Source organism: Triticum urartu, chromosome 2 (assembly GCF_003073215.2).
Source record: "Triticum urartu cultivar G1812 chromosome 2, Tu2.1, whole genome shotgun sequence".
Classification (NCBI taxonomy): domain Eukaryota; kingdom Viridiplantae; phylum Streptophyta; class Magnoliopsida; order Poales; family Poaceae; genus Triticum; species Triticum urartu.
Genome location: NC_053023.1, coordinates 518,722,828 through 518,737,647, shown reverse-complemented (window position 1 = coordinate 518,737,647; position 14,820 = coordinate 518,722,828).

The window sequence follows — 14,820 nt, the reverse complement described above, 5'->3', positions numbered from 1 at the left end:
AAACCTCAGAAAAGTTTGACCAGGTATATGTGGAGAAAATATTTACATCTGGAACAATCATTAGATTCATCACAACATGTAATTACTTCATACTATCATTTATCTTTGGTATTGTAGATATAAGTAATTTCTTTATAAACTTGGTCAAAGTTTCAAAAGTTTGACTTTAAAAAAAATGTTGGAACTACATTATCGAACGGAGGGAGTAGCTCTTTCTCTCTCTCTCTGCTATCTCTCACGGGCCTCCCCTCTCACTTGAACACTCTATACCGATGGATTATACGCTCACTGTGTCAGCGTATAGCTTTGTATATTATTTAGTTGACCGGTCAACCAGTCCACATGCTGCCTTGTCAGCTCGTGTTCTGTATCTTCGTGTGCTAGCCCATGTGGCAGTGGGTGAAAATAAGTAAACTAGAGGCCCATCTGACACGCGGTGAAGTAAACAAAGTTGAAACCACTCGGGGTAGCACCCCGCATGCTAGTAAATTGAGGGCGCATTGAGGACACACTTCTTCCACGTGAAGGACGCACTCGCGCACAATTCACCACTACGCGGCGGCATGCACAGAAGGACGCACTCGCGCACACTCAGCACACAACACACACCAGCACACATGTACATCAGCGTCGTTGCCGGTTGAGATGGACGGCGAGGCAGCCAACAAGTGGAGGTGGCTCGAGCCAAAACCGCATCCAGCGAGCCTGGACTTCATCAGCAGCCTCCCCGACGACATGCTGCTCGTCATCATTGGCCTCCTCCCCACCAAATCTGCCGTGCGGACTGCCCTGCTCTCCCGGCGGTGGCGCCCCCTCTGGCGCCGCATCCCCCTCAACCTCACCGTCGACAGTTGCCTCTGCGATAGGGATTGCAAACGCATGGACGCAGTCTCCAAGATCCTTTCATCGCACCCTGGGCCAGCCAAACGCCTTGACATCCGCATGTTCGGTACCAACTGCAAGGTACAACCCAAGTTCGACGAGTGGTTCTTATCCCCTGCCCTAGATCAGCTCGAGGAGCTCAGCTTTGAAGCTGGACGATGTCGCTCTCTGCCGCTGTCCACGCTCCGCCTCGCGCCAACGCTGCGCCGCGCCAGCTTCAGCTCCTGCTATCTTCCCCAGATTAATGTCGCGCCCGCCCTTCTTCTCAATCAACTCAAGCATCTCGACCTCTTCGACATTGTCATCTCGAAGAAGGCTATGGAGCACCTGCTCCGCAGCTGTACTACGCTCGAGTACCTTCGTCTTGAGCAGATCCATGGGTTCATTAGCCTCCACATCGCCTCGACGAATCTCCGATGTATTTATGTGTCTTGCTGGCCCCGCAACAAGACATCAATTGGGAAGAGATCACTCCAGCTGTTCCATGTTATGGTCATTGAGAATGCGCCTTTCCTTGAGAGATTGCTTGTATCGGATATAGAAGGTCCAACAAAAATCAGGGTCATTGATGCGTCGAAATTGGCAACGTTGGTGCACTCGTCTGCCAAATTCTCCGAACTCTTTATTGGATCCGTAATCATTCAGGTACATCACTCGTCTTCTTGAAATTAACATTTTTAAATTTCTTCTTGATGTATTTACGACCGTCTTCCAGAAAATGATTCCCACAAGCTTGACCCAGTCTATGCGCACAGTGAAGATCTTGGCAATAAAATCTATCAGCCCCAATCTGGATCAAGTTGTTGGATTCCTTACATGCTTTCCGTGCACGGAGAAGCTACTCATCGAGGTGAAACTTCTTTCCTATTAGTAAACGGTAATCACAACGTAGCTCAATTTTTCATAATTTTCCCAAATTACGATGACAAGTGTAGTGTTCAAAACTGCATCTATGCACTGCACCGAAAGAAATGTTTTTAGTATTTTTTTCTCACGTTCTCACCTGCGTCGTTTTTTTGTTGTACTACTATAGTAGCCTAGGCTACTCATAGTGGAAAGTAACTTAGACTACTCCAGTAAATCTATGGTTACCCTAATAGCAAGTATTACCTCCGTCCTGGTTTACTCTTCCTATTTTGTAGTATCAAAATTTGACCATAGATTTAATTGAAAAAATGTTAATGCATGTCACTAAGAACTATATCATTGGATTCGTATTTGAACATAATTTCAAATGGTGTAATTTTTAGTAATATGCATTGGCATTTTCTTACGTAAATCTATGGTAAAAATATTATACTAAATAACAGGTAGTACAATAGTCGGCTATAACGGCCCTCCACTATGTAGGACAAAACACGTGCCAAATTCACTTGTGATGCATTTGGCATCGATGCCCCTCCATTGCTCACCTGGTGCCCCAATCTGGATCACCTACTTTGCTCTAGTGCCAAATTAACTCACGCAATGAAAAAACACTTGTGTGGGAGAGAGAGAGGACTGAGGCAATAAAAACACTTGTTTGGGAGAGTGAGAGGCTGGTGTAGTTGGTTTTATTGATTTGTTTATGAATGTGGGTCTGTGTGCACAGCGGTGCCAACTCTCTCACATCGCGACAACGGTGCCAAAATCTTTTGATTTGACATCGATGCGTATTATGTGGCATACTTTTGTGAAATATGGCATCGGCCACGTAGTGGAAGGCAACAAATGCCCAAGCTCTTCACGTACTCCTAGGTAAATGAGAGGAAAGAGAAAGAGAGAGAGAGTGAAAAAATATCACTAGCCAGCCAACCCTATCGTATGAGCGAATGATATTGGTACCTCTTGATGACATGGCAATCATATACAGCCAGCTGCTCTAATATGTTCTCTTCTTTTGCATATAAAAAAGACCCGAAAGTGAAAAATGTGCTGCACTATAACAATCTCATCGAATGCCTTGATCTCCATCTTACAGAAATTGATGTCATCGACTACCGAGGCAGCACATCAGAGATTAAATTGGCTAGGTTCTTTGTTCTGGAGGCAAGTGTGCTCAAGGTAATGAGGTTTGGCATTTTCTGGCGCAACAATGAATGGCATGCTGATCACCGCAAGCGTCTAAGCCTAAATGACAAACTCTCCGCAGAAGTTGATTTTTTTGAAACATCAAGTGGCCAGATACTCGAAAAATTATTTGACCATTAGTGACTTGCCAGGGCGGTGGATTCCAGTTTGTACGATAATGCTGCATCCACCTAAAGTAACGAAAGTTCTTATGTAAACTTCCTAGTAATTCCCTCTTCGTAGGTGCAACATTACTCCTAACATTTGTAATATCAGTTTGAAACTTGTAATATTGCCGTATCCTATTCCTGTGTTTTCAAAATCTTGCGAATCAAACAAGTCCTGAGTTGGTGATGATGTTGTGCCTCCCATCTTTCACCAATAGTCGTCGGATCTAGATTTGACGCATACAAACCAAACTTCTCCAGTTTTGCAAAAAGATGCCCGCACTTGTTCCCTATTTACAAACAACTCCTTGTCTCTCACAACCAGCCTTATCTCATCCCCACCACATCTAGAAGGCCATGGAAAAATCTGGCGCGATGGCCGTTGCCGGCACCGTCCACCCCCCAATCTTGGTGTTTCGTGCAATGCACGGGCATCAATGCACGGGAAATTATGTTGAACATGGCTAGTTGTAAGCAGGCTAGGTCTACAGCCATGATGATAGTGAGTGCAAACGGTGAGGCTGACTATGGTATGCCGAACACGGTGCCTACACTCAGGTGTCATCTCCGGCGTAGGGTCTTGTCACTTCACTGTGAGGAGCAGCACGTAATAATTTGACCAACGGGTAGTACAGTGCTACTACATTGGTAGTACTAATACTAGTACTAGCACCACCGTCTGGATTTAGCAGTACTACCACGTCCATCTGGATTTAGTATTTGACTAGCAATATCTAGTAATGTATGTCACAAAAAATGTACTACTCCCTCTGTAAATAAATACATGGTGTATTGTTTTATTCCTATCGGCGAGATAACTTAATATCTTTTTTCTACTTAATAATATTACATGCAATGAACTAACCACCGCATGTGATGTTTGGTAGTCTGAAGTCATTGAAAGCATGCACGGCCCACATCTCTCATTGGTTGATATGTCACGAAATAAGAAACGAGGAGGGAGTTAATGTACCGTGCCTAAGTGTTTTGGGATTATTTGTTTTTTGTAAGGTGACTTACACAACATTTTGGGTTACATGCATTAACATTTTATTAGTTAAATCAAAGGTCAAAACTTGGCTCAAAATGCAAAGGGGACCAATAAACCAGTAAACATCAAAGTTCTCTCGTTTAGCCCAAACTAGAGGTCCGGTGAGATGACTATACTACACCGGCACGGACGGGGACATAGCTTCATTGACTTATTGCACCTGCCTTTGGGTGTATGACACATTGGCCCAACGGGTGGATGGCCAACCTGTCATACAACCAAAGGCAGGTGGAGTAGAGGGGCGAGGAGTAAATGGCCAACACGCACGTGAATTGAACGCAGTCTGCACTTCTCATATAAAGGCTCCCGCCAGTCCAATCTATGAAATCCTACGCACCTACGCACCCAAGGGTAAGAGTGATCACTCCAATCGCAAGATAAATTGACTAGAAGCTAGACCCATGGAGGCGATGAGCGCGAGCATTAGCCGGCTGTGCCAGATGGTCCACGACGCCGGCCTGCGGCCCGACACCGAGGAACATCTCCAGGTAGTGCTTGAGGCCACCAGGGCGAGGGGCCGCTTGGACAATAGCTTCGTCTCCTTGTTCAACGAGGTCCTTGTTGGTTTCCTCGACAAGTTCACTGTCGTCAAGAAGCTCGTGAACGACCTTTATGTACGCCTCCAGCTCACGCACCCAGGCTCCGCGATGCCTGCCACCCTCAACGGCCTCTATGGTCACAACCTCTTCGACGCATTGGTGGCCCTGCGACTGCCCACCGTCGCGCTGGAGAATGTCCACCTCGAGGTCGCGCTCGCCGCGTAGCGCCTAGTGCAGCAAGACACCATCGACATAATCACCCACGTCTACGCGCAAATCGTCCACAAGGACTACTACATGCAAGAGGAGGACGATAGGACGCTGGCCTTCTTGGACCGCAGGGCAACCTTGGATGGCATTGTTCGGAAGCACGTTGAGCTTGCTGCCAACGCCGCTACTCCTCACACGTCGGTTGGTGACCCGGTGCACTAGCGCGTGAGGATGTCGTTGATGGATCCGTATGTATCTTTATCTTTCGTCAAATCCATGTAGTAGTATATGGTACTACTAGTAATTATCTTACCTTTCGCATCAACTTCATAATTTTCGTACGTACTCCATGCATGAACCGCGCCAGAACCAAACTTCTCATTACTCTAGGGAAAATCGTTATTTCTATCTATCGGTCGCGCCATGGAGCAAAACCAAATTTTATAAGTTACAAGTTCAAAAGGAAAAGCCTGATGAGTTCGTGTCGCACCCCCACACGGTTGGTCTGGCACGCCGCTCAAGGGGGAATGCGTGTTGTGTTGCATTTTCACTTACAAGTGGGATAGCAGTTGAGAAACCGACTATCGGCAAACCCCCACACCGCCCACCGCGCGATGACTGAGAAAATAGTAGGGAGAAGAGATGGCTGTAGCACGGACTACAAGAAAATTGGTGTCAGATGGGACTCGTGTGGGTGGCGTGTGCCGTACTGCTAGACATGAATGCTAGTTATGGCCCATGCCACCCCACTATATCGAGGTGCTGGTTACGAAGAACAAATTTCCTGGAGTCCGTGCTCAGCCCTCCTCTATCTCTCTTCTCAGCCAGCCAGCAGACGCACGGAGCCCATCGTCTGTTTGCTCATATGCGGTCCCACATGTCAGTGAAAATGCAAGAGGACCCACTAAACCTACACATCTTTCACCTCGACGTGCTGGTGATGAAAAACAAATCCAATAAAGATCTTCGGTGGCCGCTTTTGGAGTTACTCAAGAGTAGTAAGATTCTATTTACAGTTTAACCCAAGATGCGCATCATGTGGCTTCAACTACCACTTCATTTTCTTGCATGACACGACCTGGATGCTGGATGTCCCACGTGTCAGCAAAAGGAGGAAGAACTCGACCAAATCTTTAGTTGTGCTCTCGGATTAGACTAGTTGTGCTAACTTAAAATTTTATTGTGTAGAATGGGTGCAAGTTTTGGTATTTGGAAGAAGAGTACAACGATATATTGATAGAGCGCAATTTAGTAGATGTTCTAGCACTTTTAGCTAGCATAGAGCCTAGAGATGAGACTAGTGCACTTGTTGATAGAATAGAGGCTAGACGCGTCCACTTCTTTACACTCGAAGAAGAAAGAAGCACGCAAGATCGAGCCTCCGCAGATCAACAATGAATGCATCAAGAAGGCACTAATCCAACTTACATGAGCAGTTATGGAAGTTGGATATCTTCTAAAATGTATTCTTGTGGTTGTTGTTTTCTTTGGTCTTGCTTTTCTAGTCAAAATTTTGGTGATGTATTTCCATGTACCAAAAAATCAATGATGAGAAAAAGATATGTGTTTGCAAAGAAAAATGTACGCGGCCGGGAAGCGTCCGCGCGTTCGGCGCATGGCCACTGCATCCAAGAAATGGCCCGGATACGACCCCATTGCCCTACCCAAGCGGACAGAATCCGGGCAAAACGGAGGTCCGTTTGGGGTCGTGCGTTGGAGTTGGCCTTACAAGTGGGACCGCACTTGAGGAAGCCGACTATCGGCAAACCCCCACCTCGCCCGCCCCGCGATGGCTGAGTTAGAGAAACGACGAGGTTGAAGAGATTGTTGTAGCACGGACTCCAAGAAATATGGTGTCAGATGGAAGTCATGCTGGTGGTGTGTGCCGTACTCCTGGACGTGAATGCTTGTTTCGGCCCATGCCACCCTACTACTCCTACTACTGTACTTATAGTAGTAGTAGTAGTAGTAGTATCGAGGATTCGAGGTGCTGGTTACGTACAGCGTACACATTAACATATGGCCCACCTCACACCGTGGCCAAATTTCCTGGAGTCTGTGCTAGGTTAAAAAGTGTTCTTTGTGAGGATGGGTGGCTGGTTTCAAATTTAAAACTGGTTGTATTGCGTACGTAGACGTAGAGATAGTGCAGCATGTGAAGCTAGTACAAATAGTGTACTATTGTTGATTGGCCTCATCCGATAACCTATTGCAATGCACGTACAATTATGTATTCGGAAAATATTTTTTTTGCCTCGTCGCAACACCCACTCAGAGAAGCGACTCGAAAGCCATTCATAAACTTAGTAATTTTATCACAAGCATATCATTTTATTACATACAACAGGTCATCAACCCACAACGACAACGAGGATACATTATAAATACTAAAGTTTCCATCACACAACAAATAACAAGCAATGAAATGAAATGAACTTCAACTCAACCAATCCTCGGCGTTGGAAACACTTGCTTTGAACCACAAGTGATTCTCTGGGAAGAGCCAGCTACTGTCAATCTCGAGACCAACGCAAGACTAATCATCCAGGCTGAAGCGGCCTACTATATCAGGACAAGTGTAGGGAACCACCGCAATGTCCGACATATAGATATAGTTGCTTCTCATAAATGGTAGTAACATTGTGTCAACAACAGCTGGATCGCCTTTCACCATCATTGGATAGTTTTGTCCAAGGAAGAGCGAGTTTTCTCCAAGACTATCAATACTGTACCAGGGAGAAGGTGTTGGCGCTAGCACACTAGTATCCATCCCGAATACCATGCAACGGGTGTTGGAATTGGTCCAGACAGTGCGACCATTGGAGACAACACCTGCTCCCTCAGTAGTAACATCAGTAGTGGGCTGTATACAAACAAGAATGGGTGATCCATTGGAATTAGTTACCAGCCGCCAGAGAGCATATGGGCCCTACTCGTCTCATGCTCATGATCATCACCATCGTCATCTCCCCCTGGTTACAAAAATTTGCAAGTATAGGTGGTGGAATGTTCACAGGACCTTGGAAACACAAGAAGAAGGTTAATTAGTAGAGAAGGGAAACTTGCTAACTCGCATGCATGTGGATGAAACAATTATAATTACGGTGGAAGATAAACGTACCGAAACTACAAGGATCCCATGCAAAAACAGTGCCACGAGTGGTGGCAGCAAACACAAGACCCTCGTATTGAATTGCATCATAGTACACATCCGTGCATAGAAACTGATTGTTGAGCAATATCCATCCAGTCAAACCACGAAGGACGGCAACAAGCTTGTCGAAGATAGAAACAACTTGATAGTTCTTGTAATTCCAAGAGCGGTTGGGAACTTGACAAATTGCTATCTTCCGTAGACCACAGTCACCATGATCGTATTTGAACGTACGTAGATCATTCGTGTGCTCAACCTCAGGGCACTCGGAGATTTTTGGAAGTGGAATCCGCTTACGAGTGTACACATTCACACATTCCCACTCGCAATTGTACCCAATATAAACAACCCAATCTCCATTTGCGCAAGCCCAGGCCTTACCCTGAAGCGATGGCATCTTGACATCACACGTATCGTTATCAAGCGGCATCAACTTGCACAAGGCGAGGCCTTCGTCGTCCGCGCCCATGCGAACATGCTTATAGTGAAGAAGATAGGGAGATCAAACCGCTCTTGGACCCTTGGGTTCCTGGTAATGATGTTATTAGTTGAGTCGAGAATGGGCTTGAACGAACCTGCCATGCTAGCCGAGGTGATGACGTCGCACCGATCAATGAGTTCCCCCGCCACATCATCTTTCAGATCAGGGCAAGAATAACGGGGTCATTTCCGGCTTGTTCCCTCCATGGAGAAGACGATCGAACAATGGCAGAAGGAAGGGTGAAGGCAAATGGAGGAGGGAGGAAGAGCGTGCGACGGCAGTTCCAAATCGAGAGGGAAAGGCGAAGAGTCGGTGGACGGTTGCCAGTTTGCCACGGTACACGAAGAGGCGCCCCGTCTTACACATCCTTCTGGAAATTGTACAAAAGGACTCGCTGTCGTCTCACTGACATGTTGGAACGGGACCACATGTCAATGAAACATGGTGTGTAATTTCTCATGCAAAATGTGATCTGGCCGCGTGGCCCGAGGTGCCGTATTAGTTATCGACTTTTATTTTTTAACATACAATCTGAGTGGATACCTCCTATGGTCATCACACGTGAGCGGATATATAGGTGGGCTAGGTGGGCAGGCGGCAACAATCTAAGTGCTAAAAGGGTTGATCTCGAAAAAAGAGTTGATCCAATGTTTGGTTTTGTTTGGATTTTGCAACTATGACCATTGGATAGAGTGAATCAATGGCTTACGTTCAAAGTTATTCTCATACTATAGAATGGTATAGGAATGTCGAGAGATTTGGTTGATTTTATATCGCTGAATAATATAAAATATTATGAGTGCAGACGCTCCACCCCGAGGTTTGTTGCTCCTTCTTGGCCGTCGGGAATCTCTATGTTCTTCCACTCTTTCGTCTAAGACATGAGCTTTGTTCATCCTTTTGCCGACACGCGGGACATCTATATGCCTCCATTTTACAAAATCATACTATATGCCTCCATGACACGTGGGACATCTAGCCTCAAGGTGGCGTGTCATGCAAGAAAATGGAGATATGTAGTGCGGAAGTGAGTCGTGCACTTCGATGGCACCTAGTACTACTACGCAATATTTTTTCTCCTCGATAGCACGTAAATAGTGCACATACTCAATGAAAGAGCAGGGGATGTTAGCGATGGACATGGTACTAATAAATAACTTTGATGTGTCACGGCAACTCGTAGAATGACGAGAAGCTTGCTTACTACGCCTTCTCCCTCGCCAACGCGTGCACGGTGGCTCACGGCACGAGGAGAAACTTATGCTTACAAGCGGTGGAGGTGCAACAGTTCATTTAGTGTCAGATTGCCAGAAGTACTACTGTAGTACCATCATTATTGTTTGACTTCCGAAAGAGGAGAAGTGCCAAGCGCAAGGTCACCTACAAACCTAGTACAGTACTACTATAGCCAAAGCTGGTCCACCTTTTTAGAGCATGGTTAATTAATATAGGCGGCTCTTGCAGCGGCACATCATTTAGAGCGAGTACTCTCTTCGTAGGAACAAAGGAAGGGGCTTTTTGGTTCTTAGCCACACATTGCCACACTTTGCCACACCTAACCTTAGGTAACTTTGACCAAGTTAGTAGGTGTTTGACTCTAGCCACACTTGAGGCAAGGATGTTTTTATGAGCAGTGAACCCCACATGTCATAGACACAAAAAGTGTGGCAAGATTTCCTTAGGAAAGCCAAAGTGTGGCTAAAAAATTGAGCAACTCAAGTAAGGCAAGTGTGGTAAGTGTGGCAAAAATCATGTGGCAACACATGGCAAAGATAGTCACAATCCAAACAGCCCCGAAGTGAAACAAAAGTTGGACTGGATGCTAGATTGACAATTAAAACATGATTACATAGGAAAAAATCCTATAGCATTCTATCCTATGAATCAAACAACCAATGTAGGAAAATTATGAGGGGGGTCTCTCCAACAGTGTTCCTCGGCTCGCACCTAGCATCACGGTGGTCGAACTTGGAGTCATTCATCTGGTACACGTGGCACCTCAGATCTGGATACAAGGTGACACGACCTCTCACTTCCTCTGCCATTTGAAGCAGCGCGCTGGTGGAGGGCTAGCATACTCCAATATTAGGTTGGCTCTATGTGATGTGGCAACTTCATATACTAACCGAATGCTGGCTATACTACTGCGGTACTCACACTCCAAGAAGTGACTCGAAAACTATTCATAAATTGAGTCTATGACATGCATTTGCAAATGTACCATTCATTACATACAACAAGTCATCAACACACAACGGCAACGAGGATACATGTTGGATTATAGATTATTTCCAACGAAACATTCTAGTAAATACTGAAGTTTTCATCACACAACAAATAACAAGCAATGAAATGAACTTCAACTCAACCAATCCTCGGCGTTGGAAACACTTGCTTTGAACCACAAGTGATTCTCTGGGAAGAGCGAGCTACTGTCAATCTCGAGACCAACGCAAGACTGATCATCCAGGCTGAAGCGGCCTACTATATCAGGGAAAGTGTAGGGAACCACCGCAATGTCCGACGTATAGATATAGTTGCTTCTCATAAATGGTAGTAACGTTGTGTCAACAACAGATGGATCGCCTTTCACCATCATTGGATAGTTTTGTCCAAGGAAGAGCGAGTTTTCTCCAAGACTATCAATACTGTACCAGGGAAAAGGTGTTGGCGCTAGCACACTAGTATCCATCCCGAATACCCTGCAACGGGTGTTGGAATAGGTCCGGAGAGGGCGACCATGGGAGAGAACACCTCTACCTCAGTAGTAATAATCACAGTGCACTATATACAGACAATAAGAGGTGATCCATCAGAATTATTTGCCAGGCGCCATTGAGTATATAAGTTCTGCTCGTCCTCATGCTCATGATCATCACCATCGTCATCTCCCCCTTGGTTATAATTTTTTTCAAGTATAGGTGGTGGAATGTTCAAAAGACATTGGAAACACAAGAATAAGGTTAATTAGTAAAGGGAAACTTGCTAACTCGCATGCATGTGGATGAAACAATTATAATTATGGTGGAAGACAAATGTACTGAAACTATGAGGATCTCATGCAAAAACAGTGCCATGAGTGGTGGCAGCAAACACAAGACCCCCGTATTGAATTGCATCACAATACACATCCGTGTATAGAAACTAATTGTTGAGCAATATCCATCCAGTCGAATCACGAAGGACGGCAACAAGCTTGCCGAAGATAGCAACAACTTGATAGTTCTTGTAATTCCAAAAGCGATTGGGAACTCGACAAATTGCTATCTTTAGTAGACCAAAGTCACCATGATCGTATTTGAACGTACGTAGATCATCTGTGTGCTCAACCTCAGGGCACTCAGAGATTTTTGGAAGTGGAATCCGCTGATGAGTGTACACATTCACAAGTTCCCACTCGCAATTGTACCCAATATAAACAACCCAATCTCCATTTGCGCCAGCCCAGGCCTTACCCTGAAGTGATGGCATCTTGACATCACACGTATCGTTATCAAGCGGCATCAACTTGCACAAGGCGAGGCCTCCGTCGTCTGGGCCCATGTGAACAGGCTTATAGCAAAGAAGATAGGGGAGATCAATCCGCTCCTGGACCCTTGGGTTCCTTGTAATGATGTTATTAGTTGAGTCGAGAAAGGGCTTGAACGAACCTGCCATGCTAGCCGAGGTGATGACGTCGCACCGGTCATTGAGTTCCCCCACCACGTCATCTTTCAGATCGGGGCAAGAATAATGGGGTCGTTTCCGGCTTGTTCCCTCCATGGAGAATATGATCGAACAATGGCAGAAGGAAGGGTGAAGCCAAATGGAGGAGGGAGGAAGAGCATGCGACAGCAGTTCCAAATCGAGAGGGATAGGCGAAGAGTCGGTGGACGGTTGCCAGTTTGCCACGGTACACGAAGAGGCGCCCCGGCCTACACATCCTTTCGGAAATTGTATAAAAGGACTCGCCGTCGTCTCACTAACATGTTGGAACGGGACCACATGTCAACGAAACATGGTGTGTAATTTCTCGTGCAAAATGCGATCTGGCCACGTTGGCCCGAGGTGCCGCATTAGTTATTGACCTTTATTTTTTTAATGGCGTGCCGTTCAGTTTTGAAGCACGACTAACTAGTACTGTTTGCAGAGAAGATATAAACTACTCTACCACTACTCCACCTCTAGTACTAGGAGTATAAAAAAGATATATAGGCTGGAGCTTCAGAGCTTTCTTGATAAGGGCTGCCCACTTGCTTCTCACACTATCACCCTCTCTCCAGATCTAAAAAATACGACCTCTCTCTCCCTCCTCACCGATGGTCACAGATCCGCCGGGGAAGAAAAGGACGTGCAGCGTTGACGCACTCGTTGTCGGTGAGCGAGGTCACGCACTGATGACAAGGCCGTCCTCTCAGACCTTGCGCCCGCGCGGGATGGCCTCCGTCCCCAAGCTCGCTGCCGTAGTGCGTGCGAAGGACGACGACCGCGAGCGAAGCCACTTCCAGCCGACCCTCAGGTATGCTACCTCTTTTCGAACCATACCCTTGTTGTATTGCCCCATCTGCCACGTCGCTGCATGTGGATCTTATTGCACTCCACCATCTTCCCAATTTCCTATCCTCTGCTTTGCTGGTTACGCAGATGAAAACCTTAATTTACACTATTAAAGGAAACCCTACTTCATGCAGACTAATCCATGTCTGGGTTGAATAAGGAAAGGAAGGGAGACTGTACTGTCCAAGAGAGTAGGCATCGAACCCGCATCTAGGTTGAAAAGGGGAAAATTAGTAGCTAAGGAACGAGTCTCGTGTCTCTTGGTTGAAGAAGGGTAGAAAGGCATGACAACGCAATAGAGAATGACCAGGTAGATCGGTTTGTTGTCCTCACATAGGAAAAAGGTGGCTAAAGAGAATAAAAATGGGACGTAATCCACATATGCTGCCTGGATATTTGTTGCTCTGGGCAACCATACCTCCCTCACCACTCTATGCGTCCGTGGAGGTACATTGTACTGGTGCGCCCACTGTCCGAATGGGTCTCCCATGCTCTTATTGCCACTTTTTTGCTGTTAGTATAACGCCAGCGGTAAAGTCAACCAATGCTACTGCTAAAGTGATGCCGCACTTAGTCTAATGCCACCGATAAATTTAAGCAATGCCACTTAATGTCTCTGGATTATTTTAGGGTTAGCAGTTGATTGTGGATGTATTAAGGATTTTTCATCTAAGGCATTCTAATGTTTTTGCACAGCCAGTATACCAACGATGAAACTTGTTACTACCTTCAGATTTTTGCACTGTTAATGCTTATAGATTACATACCTCACTTTCATGAGATAAGTCAACTTTTTTGTGCAGTGTCACCTAAATGCCAAGGCACTCATGTCATTTTATTTTGGTTAAACTGCACAAAAAAATATGAAGACAAGAGGAAAGGTCAAGAGTGCGCACCTCCTCCTTTGGCTATTGTATTTATTCGTTCGATCAAGTTTTTATGTTTGATTGATTATCAAGATTGGGATAGCAATTTTTCATGTCCACTCGAGTTCGAAATGATATTTACCTTGAAGGTACATGGTTTGCAATTTTTTAATACTGGCATTAGTTAATAATGCTAGTTACCTTCAGACTTTTGTATTTGGTTTAATGCTCTTGCACAACTAGTATACCAATGCTGAAACTTGTTACCTTTACATTTTGTATTGGTAATTCTTATAGAAATCTTCCAGTGCTAGAGCTGATGGAAATCTGTTCAGTACAACCATTTTACTATACCCTGTAATAAAATAACTACTCTACTGTTGCACTAGCCAATGGATTAGTGTATATTTGTACTATTTGAATGGCGTTGCATTAGCGTATGGACATATATAAAGTGTGGCAAGCTTTCCCAAATATGTGCTCAAGAAAACTACTACCTGTTTTTCTAAATACTGGACGTTTGGTTACTTTAAATTGAACTGCGAAAACGCCTTATATTAAGGAACATAGGGTGTGGAGTTCACTCAAATATCCCGGTAAAGCTAGTCACACCTTTGTTAAAATTAATGTTCATTATGTTATCGGAGGAGGTCTGTATGTTTGACTCTAATGCCTGTCGACTACATACCCGACATCATGATGTAATGTTAAGTCATTTCCTTTTGTACAGTGTCACTGAATTGTCAAGGCGGTGATGGCATTTTATTTTAGTTGAACTGCACAAAATATGCTTAAAAGAAGAGGAAAGGTCAGGAATCGATCATTCTTTCAGAAATAACTATATATGCCTTTCTGACATCAGCCATTGTTGCCTTATTTCTTCCT